The 23924-nt window shown below is 47.9% G+C and overlaps 1 protein-coding gene across 11 annotated transcripts in view; it reads left to right on the forward strand.

The window, feature by feature from the left end:
- Positions 1–23924, forward strand: part of celf6 (CUGBP Elav-like family member 6) — a gene marked incomplete at both ends in the record, with an annotated part of 221805 nt that overhangs the window by 102956 nt on the left and 94925 nt on the right. The gene's annotated exons all lie outside the window — the stretch shown is intronic.

Genomic DNA, 23924 nt, shown 5'->3' on the forward strand with positions numbered 1-23924 from the left:
GACAACGTCTGTATGAATACATTTTTGTCAGCGCCGCCCGCCCGCCGCACCCGGGCTAGTGTGGCCTGGCATGGTGCTTGACACCACACACCACCCAGGGGGGGCAGAGAGAGAGAGATGAAGGGAAAGGCAGAGAGAGAGAGAGAGAGAGAGAGAGAGCGAGAGAGAGAGAGAGAGAGAGAGAGACATCTGCTATGGTCACCCACCCTGCTATGCGCTATTCTACAGGACCCATATATTCCCTGTGGTTTGCTCTACTATTTTCCTGGGCGCGTGCACGCGTAGTGTTTGTGAGGGAGAGGCAGGGTGGAGGTGGAAGGTGGGATGGAGAGAGTGAGGGGGAGCCTTGCCATATGGCCTATTCTCTGCTTGGGTTGAGAGAGAGAGAGACAGAGAGAGAAGAGAGAGAGAGAGAGAGAGAGAAGAGAGAGAGAGAGAGAGAGACAGAGAGAGAGAGAGAGAAGAGAGAGATAGAGAGCGCGAGCTAGCTAGTGAGGGAGCAAGGGGAAAGCACAGGGGACTATTCACCTTATGTAGAAGAGACAGTCTGGCTTGAGAGACTAACAGGAAGTGTAAATACAATCGGAGGTTCCGATTGTATTTACACTTCCTGTGACTCGTAAACCTAGTCTGACTCATATGTGAGTCAAACTAGGTTTGACCAGGTGAGTCAGACTAGTTTGACCAGGAAAAACAGAACAGGAAGTCGTGACACAATGGGTCAAGTGGGCGGGGCTACATATGGTGAATACTAGGCAATGGAGGCAAGCAGAGGTAGCGCTGCAAAATAATAATAATAATAATAATAATAATAATCTTGCATTAGTCTAAAAATTTTATTTTCCTTGGGGGGGAAGCTACCAATGTTGTGGAATGATCACTGTCACATGATCAATGATCACTTAATTCCCCAAAAGTTACAAGAAATCTCTTGAATCAATATACATTTTCGATTGAACAGTTCCATTTGATTGTCAAGATTGAAAGACAATCCGGTTGTGCTGAAAGATCTGGAAATGAATGCGAATCTGCATGGTAACAATTGAAACATATATATATATATATATATATATATATATATATATATATATATATATATATATATATAAAACGCTGAACCCCAGCTGAAAAAAAAAATACCTATACTAATATAGGCAAAGGAGGCAAGCAGAGGTCGGGAACCACACAAAAAACAAGTATATATAACTTTCCATGTCTCTCTTCAGGAACGTGCCTGGAAGATGCAATGCCGACCCAATCCCTGTTTCTCTATGTAGGCCAACCCAAAAACAAATGGGGGCGTCCAAAACGGGGGACTGTGACTCTTAACTGTTTTAAACATGTGGACGTTCCCAGGGGGGACATGGATGTGTGTCGCTGCGAGCAGGGACACAATGGGACAGGTCTTTCGTCCACCTCCAGCGCACAAAGTGTCTTCAAAGTGTATTTTACCAGGCGGCTTGTGTTTTACGATTGAAGAGGACCCCCCCCCCAAATGATGGATAGTGACCCGCCATAGTGTTCCGATAGACGAGAGAAACTTACCGGCCCCAAGTCGAAATTTATGAGCGCGTGGGTCGGCGTGCTGGTGAATCTCCCGCCCCCGACTTAATATGTCTAGACATTACCAGTGGATTGTTTGTTAACTTTCCTGATCCTCCCCGACGCCCCACCTCTTACGATGAGGCAATAGATGTCATTTATGTGTAGAAGGAACAGAGAGAGAGAGAGAGGTAGACAGTCACACAGAGAAATCCAGTGAAGGAGAGCAAGACAACCTGTCAGAAAGAGACTTTTTTTTTTTTTTTTTTTTTTACATTTTGTTCATGCTCTTATCCAGAGCGCCTTACAATCAGAGCTGTTAGTGGGGTCCTTTTAAATACAACATACAACATTTACTCACCTTTTTATAATGGGTTTATGCACTTGTTATCATGTTATTTTTAATCGTGGATGTTCTCCGCTCAGTTTTAAAGCTGGAGTGAAGCTACTGGTATCTGGAAGGGGAAGTTAGGCTTATCTTAAGGCTTAAGATATCTGAATGAGAATGGGTTCTATGAGCAACCTGGAGAATGTGGTTCTCGATGATAATAATATGATAATAACAATAATAATAATAATAATAATAATAATAATAATAATAATGATGATAATAATAATACAATATTTAAAGGGATACAGTATGATTCGGTTTCAGTTGATCTAGTCTCATATACTACATCTAGTCTCATTTACTACATCTAGTCTCGACTGAAGTTTATAGTTTATCCCCCTTTTTTATAATGGCATGAGAGAGCTGCCGCAGACATTTGTAGTTTGCCCGCTACATCCCTGCTTACAATGAGAGCAAAAGCAGGATAACATCATCCTCCTACTAAAAATACAAGCAACCCATAGTGAGGAGGAGTGCAAAGGTTGGTGCTACAGCGACCCGATAACAATCCGGTGGTGACTGTACATCATGTAAAAAAAAGCTCGAAAATAAGGAAAGGAGAGGGGGATTTTTTTTAAAGAGTTCAATGTGGGTGTGTTTAGAGGCGAGGGGATACGAGTCAGCTGGGAGAAGGATACACAGAGACAGAAAAAGAGACGTAGACACAGTCGGAGACTTTCAAAGAGGGAGAGGGAGATAGCCGATGATGCTACTCCTACACCCCCCCTCCCCTCCCCTCCGCCTCCCAGCAGCCTGGGGCTCGGGAGAGAGAGAGAGGGAAGGGTTTCATCTGTTTTATCTCCACTGTCTTCTTCTTCATCTTTTTTTAGGTTACACAGAGCACCTCCCCCCCCCCCCCCCCCCCCTCCCCTCCTCCTGCCTCAGTGAGGCAAAGATCTTAATCGTCCCTGACCGTAATCTACCAAAGTGGAACGCTTTTCTTTTCAATAGACAAAAAAAGGAGCTTATAGATGCTGCGCCCTGCAAGGGTATAACATCACAGGGTTCTCCTCTGGCAGAGGGGAAGCATGTGTATGTGTATGATGCTAGGAAACACACACACACACACACACACACACAGTGTGTCTGGGTTTCCTAGCATCATGGCAGTCAAGTGTAGAACGCAGAGCAGACACGGCCGTGTGTGTGTGTGTGTGTGTGTGTGTGTGTGTGTGTGTGTTTCCTCGCATCATGGCAGTCAAGTGCAGAACGGGCAGAGCAGACATCCGTGTGTGTGTGTGTGTGTGTGTGTGTGTGTGTGTGTGTGTGTGTGTGTGTGTGTGTGTGTGGTGTGTGTGTGTGTGTGTGTTTGTGTGTGTGTTTCCTCGCATCATGGCAGTCAAGTGCAGAACGGGCAGAGCAGACATCCGTGTGTGTGTGTGTGTCTGTGTGTGTGTGTGTGTGTGTGTGTGTTGCATTGTATGGAGGGGAACTGGGCTGGCAGGTAGACAGTCGCTTGTGGTTTTGTGTATGTTTTGGTGGTTTTTGGGCTGGAAACCATCAGCTATATGCGGCAAACACTGTCTGACGCAACTTCATACAACTTTCTCTCCACTTTTTCCTGCTTTGTGTGTGTGTGTGTGTGTGTGTGTGTGTGTGTGTGTGTGCGTGCGTGTGCGCGACCGCGCGTGCGTGCGTGTGTGTGTTTATTAGAGGTGGGCTCCGGCCGCATTTTTCTGTCCGAACCCGACCGAGCCTGACACAGTAATAGTCGAGTCACTTAATTTTTTTTTGTCCGACCACGGTCCGACCCGTCGGGTCCCGATGGACTCGGGTCGGGTCGGGTCGCCCACCTCTAGTGTTTATGGAGGGATCGATCACTTGTGCACATCCAGCTACAACTGATAGCACAGATAGCAGTTAGCACAATCAGCATCACATTTTTGGAGTGGTGCACTAGTGAACAGAATGACCAATCAGATGAGAGACTCAGGCGTTCTTGTGTTTTCCCAGCTACTCATGTTAACGTCCATAGCCAGAGATACACATGGCATCCGTTTGGGCAACTGGCAGACAGCAGTGCCCAAGGGGTTGTACTGTATGGACATTGCTGCTTTAATCACACAGAAACATCTGTGTTTGTCTGTTGACATCTTTTTTGGGCAACCCTGACAGGCAACAATGAGTTGTAGTCATCATGGCCGTAGCCAGGATTTGAGAAATACCGAGGTCATTTTAGCGCGGCGTGGGGGGGCCGTGGCCCCCGTTTAGAAAATGTTGTCCAAGTAAAATGCTTCAATCTGGTGCACTTTGAGAGCAAAATTAAGAGGCTAGATTTTAGTAGATTAGATTAATATCATCTTTACTGTGCTGTTGCTTTACAATGATACAAAAAATAAATGTCCCCCCACATAATATATATTCTGCATACAGGTCACATATGGTAGAAAACTGCTGGATTAAATAAAAATACAAACCCCAAAGTCTAGCCCCAATGCAAAATGTGAACGCTGTGATGAGAGTGATGCCTCTTCCTTCGATAGAGCACACAGAGAGGAAGCAAATAGTTGCATTTCTGATCAACTATGTCATATATCATGTTATTTACGAGGGCTTTAAAACATGAATGATAGACGCCAGGGCTATTTTTCTAAAAACATAAAATAAATAAAATAAAATACCCAGGTCATGATCTCGGTGTCCTCAATGGTAGTTGCGGCCATGGTTGTGTGGTCTACCTCTAAAAACCCTACCTGGAAATATTTATTTTGTTTTCATCTCCTTGCAGTACCTAACGGGTGCATATAATGACAAGCTAAGAGTATTTTGAGAAGTCTATTTTGTATTTTATAATTCACAATTTTGTTATTTTATTTTCTGACATCCGAATTGTCCCCGCGATGCAAGTAAACCCCATCCATCTGGCGCTCGCAGCGCAGTAAAAACGAACGCTAGGAGTTATTTGCAAAGAGAATCGTAATCATAGAAGGATCTTTTCTGTTGTCACAGACAATCCCCCTTCAAGTTTCACTCTCTCTCTCTCTCTATCTGGTGCGATGTGTCCTCCCTCTTCTCTTCCTTTTCCATCTCCTCCATTATTTCACTTTCCACACGCCGCCATTTTTTTGGTGGTATTTCTCACTTCTCTCTGCGTCGCCTCATTGTATTCGCGTCGCCTTTGTCACGTTCTCCTTCTCTGTCGTGGTGTTTTCTTCTTCTTTTGTTTCGTTTGTCATTTCTCTCCTCAGCAGCGTGTTTTGTCACTTTTCTCTTGGTTTCTGTCTCTGCACGCACACACACACACACACACACGCACACACACACACACACGCACACACACACACACACACACACGCACGCACACACACACACACCCACGCACACACACACACGCACACACACACACACACACACACACACGCACACACACGCACGCCCACGCACACACACACACACACATGCACGGAAACACACGCACGGAAACACAGACATAAATAAAACCTCTTTCTAGTGAAGTCCCTGAAGTCAGAGAGAGAGAATATGATTGCCAAAAAATCCACACACACACACACACACACACACACACAAAAAAAGTCGCAGAACATTCACACAACACACACACACACACACACACAAAAAAAGTCGCAGAACATTCACACAGCGCATTATTTCAGTCGGAAAAATCACACCGGCCCACCTCGCCTGGAGCTCTGAGAGCTGGCGCACGTCAAACCTTCCCCAGGATTCGTGTGAGGTTGAGGCAGTATTTAGGCAGACGTGTATTATGAAATGTGACTGTGGTGACTCGGCGGGGGTAGGGGGGTGCACAGCGGAGAGGAATATTGCTTTGTGCAAACCCTTATCTCGGTATATACATATCGTGTCTTTTTTCCGAGGTGCCTGACTCGCTCGGCCGGCCTCTCTCTCCCCGAATGCCATCGGTGACTAAGCAATGTATTATTCATTCATGTGTGTGTATTTTTGGAATAGCCTCCGAGAGTAGAAATCGGGGGGTTGCTTAATTGTTACAAGACTGTGTGTAGCATGTTGATGATCAGCTGATTGCCGTGTGTGTGTGCATGTGTGTGTGTGTGTGTGTGTGTGTGCATCGCCATGACGCCTTGACGCCAACTGACACATTCTTTTTGTGTCCTTCACACTGCAACAAATCCCACTCTTTCACATTTGTTTCAGTCTGAACGCCGATCGACTGACGAGCCTCGCCGCGACGGCTCCCTTGTTAAGCGCTCTTGTTTTCGTCCGTGTTTCTGGTGAACGGTGTGTGTGTGTGTGTGTGTGTGTGTGTGTGTGTGTGTGTGTGTGTGTGTGTGTGTTGCTATTGGATAGAATCTCATCAGGCGTAAATAATGGCGGCTATCTGTAAATAGCATTGGAGCAGGGGAGAGCAACAGATGCTGCTCCTGGTGAAGGAGAAAAGACTTCTCTCCTCCACTGAGCCTGCTCTCCCCCCGCATGCTGCCAGCCACTGAGCCCTGCTCCCCGCATGCTGCCGCCACTCACGTCTTTGGCTCCCATTAACACTGATCTATATTCATTCCTTGGAAGAAGAAGAAAAAAGGATGAATCAGGAAGTTGATTAAGGAAATGAAAATGTATTCTGCCGAGCCCGACAACTCGATGCGTCCCAGTCTGTTTCACACGTCCCAGTCTGTTTCACACTCTGGGATTTTTAAACCTTAATGGCTATCCAGTTAGTCACAGACCTTGCCGAAGCGACGCCAGAATACAATGTTTAGTTATCCAATCTAATTCTTCTGTTTTGAAAGATTTAACCTCCGTCTCCCCACGAGATGCGAGCGGTCTTTTTATGGTACGTTCACACTCCCACGGCGAAAATTGCGTTACTCGCTCGAGTTTGACCGTGCAAATGATTTTGCTCAAGTTGAACATTTTCGAGCAAATAGCGGGGCTGAGGCGAATTTAGCGTCATTCGCGCCACGAAATTTCACTTCGTTCGCCTCATTCGTGCCACCCCGGGGGGGCGAATAAATGGCATCTGCATTGACTTTGTATGTCATCTATCCCCGCCGTGCCAATTTGTGAAATCGCGTTTGGTGCGAACGCCCAGTAACAAACAGCCTTCAAGCTGGCTTTAGATACAAAAACACACACACACACCGTGCCCCAACATCTTTTCGCCGATCCTCTTATCCAGGCCGACTTGCGATGCGCGACTTGCTCAAGTCAAGGATATCCTGACAGGACGAATGACTGTTCATGGACACACAGCTGTTACCGTGATCCTCCTCGCAACCCTTCAGTTGCGGGATGGTCTCTTTAACTTGCTGATTGCACTTAAGCAACGCCGCCATTCTCAAATTCTGCCTTGCATTGCATGTGTAATGTGTATAGAGCGCCAAAGTGGAACGTCACTTCCTGCTTCAGCACTGTACCAGAGATTTTCATCCGCCATTTATTTTCCCAAAGACATTTTGTTAAGTGCCATAGTTTTACTTCATCAAAGCAAACGGTTCAGCTATATTTAGAATCGGGAGAGACCATAGAACATTTCACTCGGACCAAAACATCTAAAAAATATTTTCTTTAAACCCGCATTTTTATTAACGTTTTGGTCACAGTGAAATGTTTATGCGGTCTCTCCTGTTTCTAAATATATCTGAACCGTTTGGTTTTAACAAGTGAAACTATTTTCATAAGCATTTTACCAAATGTCGAAATGGGAAAATAAATGGCGGATGAAAATCTCTGGTACAGTGCTGAAGCAGGAAGTGACGACGTTCCACTTTTGGCTCTCTATGCTCAAGTGAAACAAGCTTCTTGTTTGAGGAGATGTACTTGGCATTCATCAATAGCTGGCATGAAAACTAACCGCCCCTGTTCCACTGAGGCTTGTATCCTCACATTGATTTCTGGCCAGGCACTTGCTCACCCTACAGGATCGCCCAGGTCCAAATGCAACGTGGGACGTGTTTGTAGCGTAGGACCTGACATGGCACGGTCAATAGCCCCCGGCACAGTCAATGAGCTCTGGAGCGGTGCGGAGCTACAGCAGCGTTTCCTCTCGCGGCTCCACCTCCTCACGCCTCCTCCACCTCAGATGAAATGAGTTCTGGAGGGGCCTTCTGCAAGGCCTTCACCTTTCACTCCTCCATCTCCAAGAGGACAAGGCAGCCATGACAGCAAACACGGGGGAGAAAATCTGAAGAAAACACTTCAATTTCTCCTATTTAAAATGACATCAGCTCTCGACCCTGCTCCAGGAAATGCGCAATTTTAAAATGGACCATGGTTACGGCAGCAAAATTAAGGCGCTTGGTGGCCGGCTGGCTTTCTACACAGGTCTGGAAAACGTGGAGAATGAATATGATAATTTTCTATTATCTAAATAATATTTTATAATATTCTCTAATATTCTATCATCTATCGATTTGAAAAGTTTGTGAATTGCACAAAAAGCATTGATGAAAAATGGGGAAGAAAAATGCTTTTTCACTGCTGATGTATTAATGTATATTTAATGAGTTATCGACCCGCTGTCACGAGTATCTTTTGTTTGTGTAGAGTAGCACATACAGTAATGATATAGCCAATATGACAGACATTTGGAAAATCAAGCAAAACCTCCAAACATTAAGGTTTAGGGGGAAAAGTAGAGAATTTTGAAATGGAAAATGTGTATGAATACAGTAAGTGTGTGAATAAGTTGTTGACCAAAATACAAAGGACACTCTTAAAAAAGAAGGGAGGGTAGGGGTGGAGGTATTGGACAGAATTTTACAGACAGCCCCTCACTTTTGCTTTCTGATTTCTGTGTGGTGCTGAGGGACAGCTCCTTTTATCGTTAATATAAAAAGTGCTCTGAGACGCGTTATTTGGCCTCCGTACTGTTTACGGTCGGATGTGTGCCACCAACGTTTTTGAGATTTTCAAGCGGGCCGTGAGTGGGAAAAGGCTGGGAACCGCTGGGAGGATGGCTTCGGCGGTAATCAAAAGGTAGAAGGGAGACACGCACATCCCAGCCTAGTAGGGCAGGTGCAGAACTTACAGTGATGAATGCAAATAAAATGGTAAAAAGTTTGCACACTGCAAAGGGCTCCAAATAGGTTTTTTTTATTGCAACACCGTGGGTAACGTTTCGGGCAGCACCCTGCCCTTCTTCAGAGCGTTAGACAAAGGAGAAACGCCATCTTAAATACCCAGGCGGTAATCAACCCACTTTGTATCATATATAATCTGGGTAATATAAGCACATGGGCAGTGTTTTACCTTCTATCTCTGTTTACCTCACGAGAAAAAATGCTCCTGCTCCTGTCTGCAGAAACTCCGCCCCCACCAGCTGCAAGTCATTAGGGCTCGTTAAGGCTCTCAATGCGATTCTCCACGGATGTGCGCATACTTAAAAAATAAAAATAAACAATAACAGCCGCCCTTGGAGCAGATTCTGCCTCCAGCAGAATTTCCGCAGCTCCATTGTGACGCGTTGTGACGTAAAACGCGTCACAACGGATCGCTTTGCCAGAGGAGGAAATGGGAGATCTCCGTGAGGAAAACACAGAGAGAGAAGGTAAACACTGCACATGTGCTTATATTACTGAGATTATTAATGATACAAAGTGGGTTGATTAGTGGTAAAGCCATCCTTTAAGTATTCTATTCTTCCGTTTTTCATCATGAACTATGGTGGTTCTGGTTCTGATATCATTTCTGGCCAAAAAAATAAATAAAATAAAAAATTGCCTCCTGCTCAAAATCATCCTTCATATTACTTGAGCTGCACTTGCCCCTGGTATTTAATACTCCTTTAATATGAGGGGCGGGGCTGGGATGCCCTGTGTGTGTGTGTGTGTGTGTGTGTGTGTGTGTGTGTGTGTGTGTGTGTGTGTGTGTGTGTGTGTGTGTGTGTGTGTGTGTGTGTGTGTGTGTGGCAGAGAAGGGGATGGAGAAGGCCAAAAAGTCCCATGGCCCCTCCCTCCGTTCTGGCGCCGGTGACGTTAATCCCAAATGGATGCTGCTGTGTCAACACAAGGCACGGTGAAACATATGTCGTGTTGAAGAGTAACACACGGACGACACACGGACGTGTTAAAAAACAGAGAAGTAGTAGTAGTTCCCTCGCCAGCCCCCCCCCCGGCTCCGGGGCCCTCTACAGCCCGGGCAGAGTAATGGCGCCCGGGAGGCTGATGGACTGTCAACAGGCACCGAGGAACGTGTTTCCTCTCTTCTTCTTCTCCCCCTCTCGCCCGGTGACACAGACAGACGCCACGGAGGCACGTTGTGTCCGCCCGCGTGCACGGAGATAAACTGCATATTGCATTCTGTTTCAAGTGTTACAAATCTCTTGTAATAATATAATAAAAGATGTATTATTCATCGCTCCTACAGTGACGGAGGGGGGATGAAATATGTCGACGCGGCGCGTGTGCCTGTTTCAAAAACGGCGACGTGTGACGGGCGATGTGGGGGTCGGGGGGGGCGCCGTCGCGTCGCATTGTGTCTCTCCGGTGTCGCGGTGGAGCTGCTGCAGACAGGAGATTAGTTGAGTGGGGGGGGAGGACAGATAGAGGAGGACCATGTCCCCCCCGCGCTGGAAAATGACTGTAATATTTGGGAAAGAGAAGGGATGCTGGTGTAAATAAGCATACATTTTCAATCTACTGGATGGTGAGAATCCATTTGTGGTCCCCAGGTGTGACAAACAAAAGGGTTTGGATGGGTCTGCTCCACATTTCTCTCAACATGTTTTTTTTTTCCTCTCATTGAAATTGGCTGGAGAGGAGGTGTGTGTGTGTGTGTGTGTGTGTGTGTGTGTGTGTGTGTGTGTGTGTGTGTGTGTGTGTGTGTGTGTGTGTGTGTGTGTGTGTGTGTGTGACTGTGTGTGTGACTGTGTGTGTGTGTGTGTGGGGGGGGGGGGGGGCAGCTACCGAGTAATTTCGCTCCCTGGCCGCTGGCATGGGGGTATAATTGCCAACTTAAACATACTCATTCTGCACTGGCACGTGTGAAACGCTGAGCACTGCAGGTCCTGTGGGAGCGTGGTGGAGTTTGCACATTAGAATTGAGATGTTTTGCTGCACATATGCATGAGTGCTGCCATACATATACAACAGTGTAGAAAGATAGTAGTGCCTCCATTGTTTCAGAAACCTCATCACGACACACTATATTTATGAGGTGGCGTAAAATGCATTATATTTTAGGGAACATATTCTATTTTATGTTGGTGATTTCCAAGTGTTTTTCTATTGGCCCGGGGGCCTGTGCGAATGAGTAATAGACAGAGTAATGGCTTCATCCTCGCCACAGCTAAATTTGTTTTTCTTCCTGCTGTCTCGCGGAATACAAAAAAAAAAATCTGTCAAAAAAATGATAAATAGCAGCCACCCAATTACTCTGGCATCACCGTATTCACGAATTTATGTTTACATTATCAATGTACCGCTGCTCTGCATGACAACACCTTGCCATGGAAACAAATGGCATTTACATTTCCTCTGGGTTTGGTTGGTAGCTAAGGTACAGTAGCAGGCTTCTCCCATTCATTTAGCCAGCTTCCCTCCCCCAAGTAATGGGAGGCGCCCTGACCTAGAACCTCTCTGTCAGCCCATTAGTGAAGCGCGGGGAGCATTGCTCTGCTGTTCTGCCACTCACACAAACACCCCCTAGAATCAACACAAACAAGCCCAGAACGGCTCAAACACAGCCAGGCCAGATGAAGCCGGGGCATTGATTTTATAATCATGCCCTGGATGATTCCATGCCATGGAGGAATTGGAGCTGGTGTGTTTGTTTCTTGGTGTGTGTGGAGAGTTTTTTTGGATGGGAGCCCTGCTGGGGTGCTGCTGGGGCTCGTCCTGTAGAGGGAGCCCTAGCTGCTGGGTGCTGCTGGGGCTCGTCCTGTAGAGGGAGCCCTGCTGGGGTGCTGCTGGGGCTCGTCCTGTAGAGGGAGCCCTGCTGGGGTGCTGCTGGGGCTCGTCCTGTAGAGGGAGCCCTAGCTGCCGGGTGCTGCTGGGGCTCGTCCTGTAGAGGGAGCCCTGCTGGGTGCTGCTGGGGCTCGTCCTGTAGAGGGAGCCCTGCTGGGTGCTGCTGGGGCTCGTCCTGTAGAGGGAGCCCTGCTGGGTGCTGCTGGGGCTCGTCCTGTAGAGGGAGCCCTGCTGGGTGCTGCTGAGGCTCGTCCTGTAGAGGGAGCCCTGCTGGGTGCTGCTGGGGCTCGTCCTGTAGAGGGAGCCCTGCTAGGTGCTGCTGGGGCTCGTCCTGTAGAGGGAGCCCTGCTGGGTGCTGCTGGGGCTCATCCTGTAGAGGGGACCCTAGCTGCTGGGTGCTGCTGGGGCTCGTCCTGTAGAGGGAGCCCTGCTGGGTGCTGCTGAGGCTCGTCCTGTAGACGGAGCCCTGCTGGGTGCTGCTGGGGCTCGTCCTGTAGACGGAGCCCTGCTGGGTGCTGCTGGGGCTCGTCCTGTAGAGGGGACCCTAGCTGCTGGGTGCTGCTGGGGCTCGTCCTGTAGAGGGAGCCCTAGCTGCTGGGTGCTGCTGAGGCTCGTCCTGTAGAGGGAGCCCTGCTGGGTGCTGCTGGGGCTCGTCCTGTAGAGGGAGCCCTAGCTGCCGGGTGCTGCTGGGGCTCGTCCTGTAGAGGGAGCCCTAGCTGCTGGGTGCTGCTGGGGCTCGTCCTGTAGAGGGAGCCCTAGCTGCCGGGATGCTGCTGGGGCTCGTCCTGTAGAGGGAGCCCTAGGTGCTGGGTGCTGCTGGGGCTCGTCCTGTAGAGGGGGGCGAGGCTAACAGACGTGTGGAGCCAGAGCATGTTGAACATGGAGAGGCAGCCGTGCCCAACTTTACTACAGAAACACCCGGAGCCGAGCGTCCCTCCTCAGCACACACTCAGACCTGCAACTGCCAATCAAAGCAGCCTCGGGCCCTGCCACTGCCTTGTGCGCATAAATTAGCATCTATTTGCATAGGAATCCACTCGTTTAGCAGGCCCACTTGGCTCTCCCGCCGAATGGCATTTTCCAGCTCCCCCCTCTCTCGCTCTATCTGTTTTTCCTCTCCTTATCCTTTTCACCAGCACCGATAACAGCTAGAAAACAGCACATTAACCCTTCTCGTGCCAGAGACGCACATCCTACACGTGCATGTGAACGCTTGTTTACTCGTTGTTGGTTTGCAAAATGATCCAGCAAATAAGCAAACAAAACAAACATAGGTACGGGCAGCATATACTTATCGCTCACAGTACACTAAGTTTATAGCTGCTCTTTCGAAAACCGCCTTCACAAGTTTGCTCATTTACGCCCAGAGCGGCATGAAAGGAACTTCCCGCTATAGTAAATATCTTCAAAGTGCCTCGCACTTTCAAAGTCACACCGCAGCGGCCCTATGTATCACATAGCATTTACCAATACGGGCTACATTATTCAGCGACAACTTTGAAGCTTTTGTATATCGTACACGGGCGCAACCGCTTCAATAGCCCCGGAGAGGGCGGCGGGTGCATGCGTCGCCTTCTAAATTACGGCTTAGAAGAAGAGGAAGAAGAAGCGCGGAGGTGTGAGAGAGCAAGAGAATGAGGTGATATGAATTTTTCACTGTGAACAGTCAATCAGGACAGCGTTGCAGCGGGCCTAGCAGGGATTAATAACTAAAGAGCAGAGAGGGGCTACCCCCCCTTTGCCCCGAGCACAAGTTTTGGGACGCGCTAATTGGCTTCAGCCATGTGCCTTCAGAGACGAGCTTGAGCCGAGCAGACACGGCCTAACGAAGGCTTCTCTCACTTTGTTGCACTCTTCTCTTCTCCTCTGCTACATTATTGAAGGTGCTCTTTGGATCTGTAACGCTGCGATTGCTCAGTTGTTTTGTTTTGTTTTTTATTTGTATATATATATTTTTTTTCGTGAGCGGTTCCAGGCTATAGTTACAGAGACAAGGTGTTCTACAGGTGAATGCGGCTATGAAAAAGCTGAAGAGAGAGAGACTGAGGGAGACATTAAAGGACGAGTTCACCCAAAAATGAAAATTCAGTCACAACTTTTCAAACGCGCAAGAGGAAATATTCACTGTAGCCGTGAGCTTAAAGTGAAGACGTGACGTTCAGCTCACTCTCACCTTCTGAAGACTTGGATTACGCCAGACGAGCGGTGTGGCGGCGTTTGATTTAGATTTTGGATACGTTTGAAAGTTGGTCACCGTTCACGTCGATTGTTTCGTTGAATGCTGTGACTCTGTTTCCCAGCTGGAAAACCTTTGTGGACTAAAAAAACGTCACCCGACCTTTCGACCGGCATGAAGGTGAGTAGAGAATGAGTGAATTTTCATTTTTGGGTGAACTTGTCCTTTAACATGAAGGTAAATCAATGTGAAGTGCAGAAGCCTACAACTTGCCTACAAAAGGTGTGTGTTGGGCAGTATTATATTATATTAGTTGAGGAAGGCTGGCAAACCAGAGCTTGTTATGTGATATTTGTGCAGCATGCACGCGCGCGGGGGTGTGTGTGTGTTTCTTTTGACATCCAAACAGCAGATCAAACCCTAGGAGGTATAGCTCCGTCTCCCGGATGGCCGTTCTCCCTGCCCACGCTCCCCTGCTGGTCGAAGCGAGCTGCTGCTGCTGAGCTCTGTCACCATCACCACCCTGTTAGTTCCCCTCGTCTCCTCCTCTCTAATATGAGTCACACACACACACACACCGACACAAACTTAGCTTAGGCTGGCCCTGTCTCATCCCATTTCCTCAGCGCCTTTAATCCTCCAAACCTCCCAAAATACTGTACATTGCCCCCCATCGCAACGTTCACTTCCTGCCATGCTATGTACGCTTCCTTGTCTGCCCCGAGCAAACGTAGCTATAGTGCTAGCTAGCTAGCCGCGGCTGCCTCCTGATGACAGCGGCGCTAGCACAACAGGCCAGGTGTGTGTGTGTGTGTGTGTGTGTGTGTGTGTGTGTGTGTGGTGGCGGTCAGGGGAGGAGGGGGTGTCGAGTAGGAGGGAGCGTACCTATGTTCCCCGGGTCCTATATTCCCCGGGTCCTATGTTCCCCGTTTTTGTGGGACCGGGGAACATAGAACCCTTCCTAACCTCCCCCAGACCCTAACCCAAAACCTAACCTCTCCCACCCCTCACGCCTAAACCTAAGGTCGGCATTGTGGGTGGTCGGCATAGCGGATAGACACCCCAAATGTTACGGAGAGTGTTAAAAACGGGGAACATAGGACCCGGGGAACATAGGGATGACCCCGAGTAGGACAACAGGCCCCCGAGGTGCACCGCAAGACCAGCATGGCTCATTACTGCCGAGGAAGGGTTAATGTTCACAAAGGGGTCTGATTGGATGATTGGACTAAATGGAGGACCAATAGAAGCGCGCGAATGTAATTAATGACTAAAAGGGGGAGCCTTAACGAAGACGAGGAGGTGGTGCTTGCGGGTGTGTTTCTCGGGTTAAATGTGTCCCCCGGTCGGACAACAACATGACCACGCTGTCGTCCCCTCATGGCCATGCCGTGCCCTGCCATGCCATGCCATGACCACGCCACCCACTCAGCAGCACCCACACAGGCCAGGAGGCTTAATGAGCTGTCACCAGCAGGTGGAGCAGAGAGCGTGGGGACACTGTGGTCTGCTCTCTTGACAGCATAGGTCCCCATAGAGCTGCCCCCAGACACTGACCGCACAAGAGCAGTGTGTGTGTGTGTGTGTGTGCGTGTGCACGTGCACATGTGTGTCCATTCGTGCATGCCTGTATGTGTGTGTGTCTTTGTGTGTGTGTGCGTGCACATGTGTGTCCATTCGTGCATGCCTGAATGTGTGTGTGTGTGAGGCGTGTGCATGTGCACATGTGTGTCCATTCGTGCATGCCTGTATGTATGTGTGTGTGTGTGTGTGAGTGGGCATTCTGTGTGCTTGTGAGAGTGAGTTAGAGGTAGGATGCCATGGTGAAGGGTATATACAGTATCCCTCACTAGACAGCAGAGAGAAGCTCATGTTATTTGCCAATGTGGCGGCTTGGGAAAAGGTTCGGCGTGGGCGCGCGGGCGCGTGCGTCTGTCTGTACACTCCCACATGCACATATTCTTGGACAAGTTTAATTAGAGTTCAGTTGAGTTTGGCCTGTCAGTGCTCACAGCCAGACTTAGTCAGCCTTCACTCACACGTCATCCACCTTAGCTGTGCCATAGAATATATACCAGACTACATTCCAATAGAATAGAATAGAATTGAATGTTGTAAATTGGCTCATCGCAGCAGCAGCTGCGGAGAAAAAGGATGTGGAGAATGTAGTAAAGATAATACAAGTCCATTATAACACCGCGACATATTGGAAATAATACAGCGAATCAAGATAAAACTGTGCCATCATCGTCACTGACAGCTTTACAGGCACAAGCAGATGTGCGAGTGATTTACAGCGCAGCACGTGTGCCAGTGTATTAGACAGTGTACAGGAGAGGCAATAGATACCGACGCCATACACGTACACATATAGGTTGAGGCCACGTCTCGTCATAGACGCTGGTTCAGCTGGCTCAGCCTGGCTGGGGGCGTGGTCAGGGTGGGGTAAAACCCCCCCGTTCTATCCATTCAGCAAAGTTAGAATTTAGCTGATAGCCAAGCCCAGGCAGACACGATCGGGGATTTAACCACCGCAGTAAACACACATCTGAGCAGACGTCTTGTGTTCTGCTCTAGAACCCCCAAACCTGTAGTTTAGAGCCGCAGCACCGTCTTTTGGTGAGTCAGCCCATTGAGATATATGGGCGGTTTTACCCCACTCGCGCGCCGGCCGTTTAACATTTTGTGGGCGTTCCCAGACATGCGGACTGTCTCTATACCCAAACCCAGCCGGACAGTTTAGTTGCCGCAAGTCGCTTTTATTTGCAGATATCTGATCTGTCTATGTGTAAAGTTTCATATTAATATGTGCATGATAAAAGGTCCAAATACCTTATGAAAGTGCCTTTGATAAGAGAAAGTAGCTTGGTCGACGGTACCACAGAAGAAGAAAAGCCCTGCAAAACTAGCAGCATACGCGTTCAGAACAGGAGTGTCCGGATTTGGCGTCTTCAGCTCGCATCAATAACGTCATTTCCCCGTCTCTGGTAAGGAAAAGGCTATAGTGAATGATTCAAACAAGATGTCTCCAGAAAAGAGAAGAAGTTTGACTTCTGTAGTCAGCCATTAAATCGAGTGGAAACAGCACATTTGTAGCAGCAGTTGAAACAGAATTTTGATGGAGTATTGGCCAAAAAAGTGTATGACGTTGATGACGCTAAATAGGAACATTAGGTAGAAAGATGTTTTCTCCGGGTGGATCTATAGCCGTAAACAATCACTCATAGCCCTCCACTCCCGTACTAGTTCTCCATTTACACACTTCCTGTGTACGCTCAGACCTCTGTCACCTCCCTTCTCTATAGCACACACTATATTACTTCCAGTGTGTTTCCCCCTGACCGCCCGCTGTGCTTATCCCTGCTCTGTTGCCTTGTGCATGTATGCAGGCAAAATGCAGCGCACGATGCTGCCTTCTCCGTGCCAGGGCCTGTGTAAGCTGCTGTAATACTTCTTTACTGATAGCACCGCACACACACACACACACACACACGCACGCACGCACGCACGCACACACACACACACACACACACACACACACACACACAGTCACACACACACACACACACACAGCCCACAGCGCTATACACTCCTCCCCTGGTTTTCATCTATTACCATTTTTATGTGGCTCAAATATTCAGGCTGTGTTAACCAATGCATCATTATGAGGCGTATAACTGCGAAAGCCAAAGGATTTATAGGCTTAAATAAATGATGTGCTACGATAGTGTGCATGTTTTATGAGTTTGCAACTTTGCAAATATCCTTTTAAATAATAATAATAATAATAATAATATAGTATATAAATTATTAAAAAAAAAAAAAAGTCCTGGAACCATGACGGTGTTGCCGGGGGGATGTTGAGAAAGCAAATCCTTTATCAATACTCATAGCTGCACGGGCATCTCTGGCTGTACATTATACTTGTTGTCTTTACATTTATTTATACACACTCATACACATCATATCGATTTTGAATGACTGATTCATATGGAGCATTTAAGCCTCGTGTTGTTTTCCCCCATGTTAGGAGTATCATCACTCCCCCCCCCCCCTGCCCCCATATCCATTTACGCTGCTATGCGTTCCTTTAATATATCTCACATCATCATCTCTATTGTGCAAACTCATACGAGACGAAAACCTTCTATACCCAAACACACCACTCCACCATGATGATGTATGGGTGTGTTTAGAATGCAATGTGTTTTATACGCGTGGTCACCACACCATACAGTACATCACCTGTGATGTTCTGGTGAGTAGGTCTATCTGATCCCATTTGGGCAGATTGGATCCCAATTGTCCGGGCGAGATATTGGGGGGGGGGGGGGTTGTGACAGAAAGCAATCTAACGACAGGCTCATTGATGATGATGATGAGTTCTGTTCCATCGCTGCCGAGATCCCGTCCAATTTCAAAAGCAAATTCAGCTCATTCATCTTTGCAAATAATTGTGGCACTTTATCAATTTGCTCCCCGGTCTTTTATCTATCACTTCGATTGATGTGATCATTTTCCACAAACAGCCTTCTGTTGCTGCCAACGGCTTCTTGGAACGCACTCTGGTGTGCCTTTGTGTGTGTGTGTGTGTGTGTGTGCGTGTGTGTGTGTGTGTGTGTGTGCATGTGCTTGTGTGCGAGCATGCATCTAAAGACATTTGTGTGTGTGTGTGTGTGTGTGTGTGTGTGTGTCTGTGTGTGTGCGTGTGTGTGTGCGTGCGCGTACGTACGTACATGTGTGTATCCATCGTCACGGACCCCGGCTTTGACGTGCTTCTCGTTCATCACCATAACTATTTGGGCTCTGCTTTTTGTCTCGGGTCGATCATTCAGCGCCGTCACAAAACCGGATACCATAACGCAATAAGTGAACGCGAGTTTGGACTAATTGTTAGCATCGATATGGCCCGAGGCTTTCACAGAGGAGGCACACGGGCCCTATTGCCTTGACTCAGCTCCGGGCTCGTACCGGGCCAACCCGGTCCGAGCCGCTGGGCTCTCCTCCGCGCAGATCTCTCTTGCTGAGTCCTAGCTTGGTTGTTTTGTTCCGGGCTGCTTCCCAACGTGCAGAGTGTCATCGAAATGCCCAATAGACCCAACGGCTACATACATACACAGGTGAGACATCTACTGGGGGTTGGGTTCAGTGTCAACACTCTCCTATCTCCTCAGAATCTGACATTTAATCCTGCTCCCGCACGGCCAAGTTTGTCCGCGTTAACAAACACCCCCCCCCCTGTGCACTCTCATGGCGCTCCTGTTGCTTCTACAGTACGTATCCCCTCGCGTACAGCCAAGCCTGCCTTAAAATGGTGCCCGGCTCGCATGGTAAGGGCCGCCCCCTCTAGCCAGGCCAGCCAATCATATTAGTCCAAACACATGACACGCGCCGATAACCTTATATATGGCGGCTATGACTGACAGTTAAATGAGTGGTCATGACCAGGGTGTGAATTTCGTTGTTTTAGGGGCCAGGCCATTTCGCAAAGTTCTTTAGGGCACAAGTTTCACATGCCAGGGCACAAAGGCCATCATGCTCTATTGACATCGTGAAGAGTGATTTGTCTGAAACTTGTGTTAAAATGAGCCAATGACACATCCTTTGCATAGGACAGCTAGGCTACATTAAACTGAGACCACTGATGCTTTTAAAGCAACTGACACAGTGGCAGGCTGGTAGCAGGGCACTGCCAAGGTGGCCTTAGAGATCCCAGGGCATCACGGCCAGAGGGAGGGGTGTTCCCACCCTGGTCATCATGACTAACATCTCATATCTGCACCGTAAATATGATGCGCAAATCTGGAGCCATGTGTCTGATGTACACGTGTGTATGTGCCTCAGCGTGTTCATGTGCATCTACATGATGTTTGCGTGTGCTTGTGGCAGAGATGGGGATTTGGACTTGAGACTTGGACTTGAGTCGCACTTAAGTCACACACACAGTGACTTGAGACTTGGCTTGAGACTCGTCCTCAAAAGACTTGAGACTTGACTTGGACTTGAAGATTTGGGACTTGTGAACAATCTTTACTTTTCTTTTCTTCTTTTTCTTCTTTTTTTGGTGCATTAACATTAAGGAAATATCTACTGATGTCATCTCTAATCATTGCTGCTACTGTATTCTAATAGATAAGGAGTGAGGATAATACAGTACATGCTTTGAATTGCTTAGTTTTAGCTATGCAGTTTTCGAAGCAGACCAGATGACATGCAGCAGATGATAGAATGCTCATTGAGACTTGACTTGGACTTGCCCCTCAAAGACTTGAGACTTGACTTGCACGTGCAAAAAATGACTTGTAAGCATCTCTGGCTTGTGGATCTCCATGCACTTGTGTGTAACAGTAGCCGCCGATCGCTGATTATAACAATACATCTTTACTATCATAAGCTTGTGTGTGTGTGTCTGTGTGCGTGTGCTTGTGTGTGTGTGTGTGTGTGTGTGTGTGCGCGCGCGCGCATGCGTGTGCACGCGTGCGCTTGCGGCATGGGGTTTTCAGCGTAAAACCCTAGAGAAGCAGCACCTGGAACACCTACCTGGAGCAGTTAACACGTGTTCATGCATTTAGGTGTCAGAGGATGTCGTCGCCACACCGATGCTTTTCTCCTTAGTAATGTCTGCATGTGTGCCTGTACCCACCACCTGCCTGAGCCAGACCCAGGCTGACCCACCACCTGCCTGAGCCAGACCCAGGCTGACTCACCACCTGCCTGAGCCAGACCCAGGCTGTGAGCCAGACCCAGGCTGACTCACCACCTGCCTGAGCCAGACCCAGGCTGACTCACCACCTGCCTGAGCCAGACCCAGGCTGTGAGCCAGACCCAGGCTGACTCACCACCTGCCTGAGCCAGACCCAGGCTGACTCAACCCACCACCTGCCTGAGCCAGACCCAGGCTGACTCACCACCTGCCTGAGCCAGACCCAGGCTGACTCAACCCACCACCTGCCTGAGCCAGACCCAGGCTGACTCAACCCACCACCTGCCTGAGCCAGACCCAGGCTGACTCAACCCACCACCTGCCTGAGCCAGACCCAGGCTGTGAGCCAGACCCAGGCTGTGAGCCAGACCCAGGCTGACTCACCACCTGCCTGAGCCAGACCCAGGCTGTGAGCCAGACCCAGGCTGACTCAACCCACCACCTGCCTGAGCCAGACCCAGGCTGTGAGCCAGACCCAGGCTGACTCACCACCTGCCTGAGCCAGACCCAGGCTGTGAGCCAGACCCAGGCTGACTCACCACCTGCCTGAGCCAGACCCAGGCTGTGAGCCAGACCCAGGCTGACTCACCACCTGCCTGAGCCAGACCCAGGCTGTGAGCCAGACCCAGGCTGACTCACCACCTGCCTGAGCCAGACCCAGGCTGTGAGCCAGACCCAGGCTGACTCAGTGGTGCAGGCAAGAAACTGCCATTTGGCCTAGATTAAAAGTGAGTGGGCCAACATTTCCCAGTAGAAGCTGCAAAAACGCCTAAACATATTAAAGTGAAAATGAGTGCATTCATATTTCATTTTTAAAATATACAATATATCAAAGGGATAAATGTGCCCACAACCACACAAAAAAATAATGTCTCGGTAAACAAGCCTGTTAAATGTCAAGTGGAGTAAAACAAAGGCAACAAAAGAAGAAAAGTGCCATAATAAAAGAGAGAGAGAGAGAGAGAGAGAGAGAGAGAGAAAGAGAGAGAAAGAGAAAGGGAGAGAGAGAGAGAGAGAGAGAGAGACAGAGAGAGAGAGAGAAAAAGGGAGAGAGAGAGAGATCACATTTGACACATATTTCATTTGTAAGCAGTAAGCACAATGAATCTCTCGGTCACCATCGGCACTGACCAGAAGAAAAGAACAGTGTTATGGACAACAGCACTCATGGCAGATGAACGCCCACCATAGATCCAGGTCAGCTCAAGGTTTCTTCACGTTAAAGGGGTCTTTTCCTTGCTGCCACCAAGTGCTGCTCTTGTTGGCTAACTGTTTCAATTGTCACATGACCTCACAGTGCACGTGAGAATTGTTTCCATTGTTGGGTCTAAAATAAAGAGCCTGGTCTTCTACCTGCTCTATTTGTAAAGCATCTTGAGATAACTCTTGTTAAGCTGTGTTCACACCGAGATATTTATTTTTCTCCCTGTCGCTCGATTCAACCCTTTGGAATCGCTCTGTCGCTGTGTTTAAATGGCTCATCAACAGGCACAAGAATTGACGGACATCTGGGGGCTAACGTTAGACAGGCATCAGGATGAAAACGCAATGTCATGATGTTTGTCCACTACGAGCCACCGTATTTGTTTACAAGCTAAGCCTATCAGCGTGCTCCTAACGCAAGCTTGTGTATCTAGACCAGTAGTACAGACTTCACTTCATGTCAGCTGTCAGCCTGTCAATGCAGTTTGTTGCCACACTAATAAACCAGCGGTTTGTTCCAAGCCAGTGTGATCCTTGACTCACACGGCAGCAAATCAGCGTTGGGCGGCAAGTGACTTTTGCCAGCGAAATTTCGCTCCAGTTGGGGTATTTCATCTCGGGCGATGAGCTAATTTTCACCCTACCTGTCTCTGTCGCTCGAACGCCCAGCGATTTTTCTCCCGGGCGAATATACGCTCAATCGCTCGTTTGCATTGACTTTGTATGTAAACTCGATGCCAGCGAAAAACTTTAATAGGTCGGTGTGAACGCACCGACCTATTGAGCTCATCATCAGTGTTCAGTAGGGGTGTCACGATACACTCAGTTCACGATACGATACGTATCACGATACTGGGTTCACGATAACGATACGATACGATACGATTTTAACAATATTTTTTTAAACTTGAATAATGACAATATATGACTGGAAAAGTAGTATTTTATTTGAAATGCACAAATACAAAACATGCTGTTGTGGGAAATTGTTATTACAATAACAACTAGAAAAAACATGAGATTGGAGATGAGGCTTATTTTGAAATAGAATGAGTTACACCGTCACTTAGATTTACTTTGAACTAAAAGGTTTCTCAGCAGTATAAATTCTCATTATGCATCTTCAGTTTTTCTTCAAACTCAAACAACAAGACTTTTCTTAATCTATTTTTTATGCATCTTCAGTTTTTCCTGTCAAGTAAACAGTTTTGCCAGAAACTCAATTGAATGGTTTCTCTCCTGTATAACTTCTCATGTGTCTCTTCAGAGACTTGTTCAACTGAACTACTTTCCACACATTGAACTTCAACAAACAAAGACGTTTCTTAGTCTATTTTTTGATTTTTTTTTTGATTTTTTTTTTTTTTTTTTTCGATATGAGATTTCATCTCAACGATACATATCGTGACGTTTTACTATCGCGAAATTTCGTGGGACGATATATTGTGACACCCCTAGTGTTCAGGTGTGTACAGGCTGGAAGTTTATCAGTGTTCAGGTGTGTACAGACTGGAGGCTCATCAGTGTTCAGGTGTGTACAGACTGGAGGTTCATCAGTGTTCAGGTGTGTACAGACTGGATGCTCATCAGTGTTCAGGTGTGTACAGACTGGAGGTTCATCAGTGTTCAGGTGTGTACAGGCTGGAGGTTCATCAGTGTTCAGGTGTGTACAGACTGGAGGTTCATCAGTGTTCAGGTGTGTACAGACTGGATGCTCATCAGTGTTCAGGTGTGTACAGACTGGATGCTCATCAGTGTTCAGGTGTGTACAGACTGGAGGTTCATCAGTGTTCAGGTGTGTACAGACTGGAGGTTCATCAGTGTTCAGGTGTGTTCAGACTGGATGCTCATCAGTGTTCAGGTGTGTACAGACTGGATGCTCATCAGTGTTCAGGTGTGTACAGACTGGAGGTTCATCAGTGTTCAGGTGTGTACAGACTGGAGGTTCATCAGTGTTCAGGTGTGTACAGACTGGAGGTTCATCAGTGTTCAGGTGTGTACAGACTGGAGGTTCATCAGTGTTCAGGTGTGTACAGACTGGAGGTTCATCAGTGTTCAGGTGTGTAC

Source organism: Poromitra crassiceps (genome assembly GCF_964638095.1).
Source record: "Poromitra crassiceps genome assembly, chromosome: 28".
Lineage (NCBI taxonomy): Eukaryota > Metazoa > Chordata > Actinopteri > Beryciformes > Melamphaidae > Poromitra > Poromitra crassiceps.